Source organism: Nilaparvata lugens, chromosome 14, assembly GCF_014356525.2.
Source record: "Nilaparvata lugens isolate BPH chromosome 14, ASM1435652v1, whole genome shotgun sequence".
Classification (NCBI taxonomy): Eukaryota; Metazoa; Arthropoda; class Insecta; order Hemiptera; family Delphacidae; genus Nilaparvata; species Nilaparvata lugens.
In genome coordinates, this window is record NC_052517.1 from 23,008,932 (window position 1) to 23,014,931 (window position 6,000).

Below are 6,000 nucleotides of genomic sequence, written 5' to 3' on the forward strand. Positions count from 1 at the left end.
TTCCCTTGTGTAGTATTATTTGTAGACTGTGGCTTTGTATGCTAAGCAGTGTGTGTTGTTTTGCAGTGTATTGGAATGTTGGAAGCAGAATGACCGCGCAGAGGAATCTCACTGCTTTGAGAGAAGACCTCGACGACTTGAGAAGACTTGAGGAAGAATGTTACTGCTCATCTCCAATCTGCAGCCTTGGATTACTTCACAACTTGATGCATTCATTATACACCACCAAACTGAGTTCACTTCAGGTTAGTTGATGATTTTTACAATATTTTTGTCAATTTTTGGTTGATTGAATTGTGTGATGTTTGATTGTGCACTTTGCGTTGCTGCTTGCCTATTATAGAATGCATCCTGCGATTAACAACCATATTCTTGAGCTGGTCACTAGCTGTAGGACATGCATGATAAGCATGTGTGTGTACATGCATGTTTGTCAGGGACAAACACATGTTTAGTCATGCATGTCCTGTCGTTAGTGGCCAGCCTTAAACTTATACTTGCGCCCTATCTTGTTCTCTAGAAAAATAAAGGCAGTAATAATTCTATTCTATACTCTGATAAGAGTCTTTGGAAGCTTTTAAAAATAAACAGAATCAACCGGTAGAAATATGAGTGAATTTGAACTGAACCTCGATGGCTCTATTAGCGCCGTCAGTCGGTGTTATTATAGTTTCAATGATCTACGATTCATTCCCAAATTTTCTCACTTGATAAGGCTTTTGAAATATTATCATCCGTGATGTTAACAGATTTGGGAGAAGCTTGTACGGTTTTAGTAGACAGTAATTTAATAAAATTGTAAAAAATTATGATAGTAGACTGCTTGTACAGCATCTGAGGTTGCTAAGAGACTTGGGCTTGTAAAGCATCTCTAAGTTTCTTTGTAGATCTTCCCGCATTGCTCTAGAAATTTCTTTAAAATTTTCCTCCAATGTACTCCAGTCAGTAATGAACAAAATTGGTTATTAACATGAATAATTTGACAACATGTTGTTTAAAACATCAAAATAGTATGAAAATATTTTCTTGAAAATTTTCATTTCTAAAATCAATGGTCTCAACTCTGTAGCTGCATTCCTAACTAGAATTGCAACGATCTTTATTGTAGATAGCCTTGTAATACTGAAGTTTATCCTGACTAATTATGACACTGTGATGATATTAACTAGTGGGTAGTTTCTTTCTCGTTTCTAACCTTAGCATGTTGGCTTTTCTCCTTCTATTGTCTGGTTTTCTTTTCACCTTTTTTTGTTGTTTTGTTGTGTTGTCTGCTTGCTGTAAATAACCGTATATTAGACTAATATTATGCACTCTTCTGCGAACTTGTAATATCACGCAGCTCCTACTTGGAATGTTTTGAGTTGAATGGTTGATAGTTTTGATCTTCTGCTTGAACTTGTGATGCCTTACTCATTGAAAGCTACATTTAGATTTGTTCATAGTATTGTTACCATTCTCCTATGAGCATTTTGGCGTCGTTTTTTCGACTGGATTGTCTCACCTGTTGTGACTTGATTTGATTGCTTGCCTTGTCGTGCATATCAGAGCTGTTTGAAACTCATCATTTCACCAATCATTATTTTGTTTTGTTTTCACCATTTTTTTTTTCATTTATTATTTTTCTCTGCCCGTTGTTGCTGTTTGTGATGCTTTTGGCATGACAGAGCACCTCTAGTTAGCAGCAGACGCACGGCTTGTTGAGGAAATAGTCAAAATGAATCAAAGCTCTAAACGTTGTTCCAATTTTTATATTACAGGAAAGGGAATCGCCAGTCAACTATACAATACTGAGGAATAATTATTCTACTTTCACCGAATAAGCGCATTTTCATTTTATGATTTTTGCATTCATCTTATTATTTTATGATTTATTAATTTGTAATAAAATTTTATTTTTGGTTAACATCATTTTATTTTATCATTCATAGTTTTATTTATATTTTATCATTTATTGTTTCATTTTTATTCTATCATTAATTTCATTTCATTCGTCATCATATTTTTTATTTCATTCATAATTTATATTGAAGAGTTGGTTCATGAGTGAATTGATCTCAGGATTTTATCATTATTTCTTCAAGACCAGTTCATTTCTGCTATGATTTTCAAAGCAAGGACATTCTGGTAGCTGTGATGCTTTATTGTTTTATATACCCAATTTATAATTATGTTGATTCATTCTGTGTTGACTTGAAAATACCCCAACACGTCTTCTATATCCAAGGATATATTCACTACAAAATTCAATCTTGCCTATGTTCAATCGATTCTTAGTTATGGTATAATTGCATGGGGTGGAGCGGCTAAAACTACGTTAGAGCCTCTGTATATTATACAGAAGCTGATAATTAAAGCAGGCTTGAAATTAGAGAAGCAGAAATCATTTGCCAATGTTTTTCAAACTCGGGAGGCCAGTTATTATTCCCGAGTTGTGTATTTAAACAGAATCCTATTAGGTAGAATCAAATATACTGATACTATTTATAGAAATATTCAGAGGCTTTTAATTAGCAATCCTTGAGATTCTATTCTCCCCCAAAACAATCAGAGATGAAGTCCCTCTATCGATCGAGGAGGTAGCATATTTTGAAGCAACGTATTGGAGTTGGTATAGAGTTGATTTTAATAGCGTTCCTTTAAGCAGCCTGCACACAGGGACAATAGTAGCGTCCACTAGCTGTGGCGGGAACACGGAATTGGAAATGTCATGTGCATTTGAGTTGCGGACATTTCTAATTCCGCGTTCCCTTAGCAGCTACTTATGTCCCTGTGTGCGGCGAGCTTTAAGAACTGGTCTATAAACTCATTGAAATCTAGTCCATAAACCCATTTAAATCTAGTCCATAAACTCATTTAAATCTAGGGCACAGACTTGATAGATTTATGTTTATTAATGTCTATAAAGTGACATAAATTGAGCGGTATAAGATTGATTCTTGATTAGCAAGCAAGCGCAGACTATTGACAGAGTACTGTCAACATTGAAGAGAGAGTGGCGCACATTGGAGCGAGGCGAGGTGGCACTCCATTTCAATGTGTCTACTACCATAGAGAAACAATAGCGTAAGTAGATATCCCATGGTATAGGGCGTTTATGTCGCAACTTTTACTGTTATCCCAAGCCGATTACTGTCGATTATTGTTGATTTTTACTGTTTTGTAGGGGTAAGAGTGTATGAACGGCACAATATGAGAGACTTCAAGCGTCATAAAGCTTCACGGGAAAGAACTACGTGGGCTATCGGCTTGAGATAACAGTAAAAGTTGCGACATAAATGCCCTATGCCATGGGATATCTACTTATGCTATTGTTTCTCTATGCTACTACTAACTACTTGAGACCAGTTTCCATTGCCACAGATTAATGTATCCCAACATGTAGCTGTCTCCAGAATATAGCAATCAATGATTAGTTTGCAACTTGTCTCTGGGATTTGTGGTAATGGAAACTGGCCTTCACTAGAGAATATAATAGCATAAGAAGATTTCCCGTGGTATGGGGCGTTCATGTTGCAGATGTCACTGTTAACTTGAACCGATAGTCCTAGTAGTTGTTTTTGGTGAAGCTATGTGACGCTGGTAGTCTCTCATACTGTGCCCTTCTTACACTCCCAACAACACACTAATAATAGACAGTGTATAGGGTGTCTATGTTGCAAATGTGAGTGTTAACTGAAGCCGATAGTCCTAATAGTTGTTTTTGGTGAAGCTATGTGACGCTGGCAGTCTCTTGAGGTGCGTACAGATTTACGCGCCGCGAACATAAGCAAATCACTTTTAATCAGCTGATGCCAAGCTTTTATATCTGTATCTTACAGTTTCTGTAAAAATACAGATATAGTCAGCTGATTAAAAGTGAATTGCTCATGTTCGCGGCGCGTATATCTGTACGCACTTTTATACTGTGCCGTTCTTTATACTCTTACACTCCGAACAAAACACTAATAATAGACAGTATTTGGAGAAGAAATTTGGAATATAAACGACCTAACTATGGGATATCTTCTTGTACTATTTCTATTATGTTGCAAGCTTAAACTGCGGCGTAAATTGAGCAGCAAATTGCAGCGGCAAGCGAATATTGTCTATTTACTAAGTATAAATATAAGAGCAGCGATTTGGCCACATACTGCGCGATTCTAATTTGGTTAGCAGACTTTGGCGCGTCATTCTACTGCTGATAATTCGCACATATCAGTGAGTATATAATTGCCATCAGTTGTAATGGGACTAATGATACTCGCTGAGTCCAATCAGAACTGATGGAAATTATGTGTTGATTGATTGAGTACTTTATTTATGTAGATTACAATATATACTGGCTTATACACTTATATACAATAGCTTACAATACAGCAAAATTATAGATGAATTTACATAATATAGACTAAGAAAATAATTATTGAAAGTATATGATATGAAAAAGTAATTTGTAATATAATAACTATGGATAATTATATTGTAATGCATCTACATAAATTGGCGGAGCTTTGGACATATCAATGTCCATTCTTCGGAAAGAATATTAAAAATACCCTCCCCACTAACTCTACCAAATTGAGCAGCAAATGTTGACTGATGTGTGGGAATGTGCGGCCCATTGCAGCGCGTCTATCTCCATTTTGGCAAGGCATTCGAGAGCGGTGCAGGTCGGTATTGCCTAGTATTATAGGTGATAGATTTAATTGTCAGGTTGGGTTCCTCTATATAGTGAGATGTAGTAGGGCTTTATAAAGTACTTGAAAGAGCCTATGAACACTATGTTAGAGTCTTAGTGAGATTCACTTGAAGCTGTGAGCATTGGGTGCATGGATACTGTAAGTGTTTAGCTAGTTACAACACATCGATTTTTAGATGTCTGCTTTTTTGCCGTCCTTATAAGTTCTAGCAGATTGAACAGAGCTTGTCAAACGCATGGTGTGTGTGCAGATACACTCATAATGTGTTTGCCAAGTTATGTTCAATCTAATATAGAATTTATGAGGACGTCCAAAAATAGATGTGTGTGTAACTAGACATGGTTACAACTGAGGAATTCTGATAAATATCACTATAGTAAGGTCCACGTTATAATGGCAGTAAAGGAAGATAGGAGAAAAACGTTGTCAAACCTCTGCCTTCTATAGACGGTAGCAGATTCAGGTTTATTGATGTAATATTAAAACGCGACTCAGATGGAGAAAAGACTGGACTCTAGTGGAGAGCATGTGTTTCCAAATGGTGACGTCGCGGAGACTAGAATCGACTGGTCTGAGTGTCACCATTTGGAAACACATGCTCTCCACTAGAGTCCAGTCTCTTCTCCACCTGAGTCGTGTGAGTTGTTTAATGTAGGGTTTTCTACTGAAAATCCCCTCAAATTCATGTAACTAGTCTATTACCCAAGTAGGGGATAGCTGAGAGTAAATTAGTGATTACAGTAGCACCCCAAAATGAGTAACAGTTAACTCTCGTTTAACAATTATATTTTATCAAGCAGTAAATAATGTTTTTTAATAATATCATATTGAATTTACATAATTAAGATGAAATATTTTGTTAATTAATTGCCAATTCTACATTGTTAAAAGACAATCTGGCAACAGAGCAAAGCGAGAAAGAGATAGCGTGATACAGCAACATGGTACAGTATCAACAAAATATGATACAGTATCATCTCAATCATCACAATATGATACAGTATCATCTCAACTTGATACACAACACTATGATTTGTTACATTCGCTATCTGCTTTGTTGAATGATAGGCAAGAATACCATTGCTAATCAAGCACTGCCATTATAACGTGGACCTCACTATAGACATATTAAAACTGAGGAATTCTGATAGATTTCACTATAGTATAAAGTAGTTGTGCTGTAAGGTCAGACTCTATAGAGGGCGTACTGTATTATGAAAGATATGACCTCTTGGTCATAACTATATAGGCGTCTGAAGGGTGGCCACTTAAGACATGTCAAGTGTGTACTCACATTGCCGTCATTCATGTTGCGTCGTCA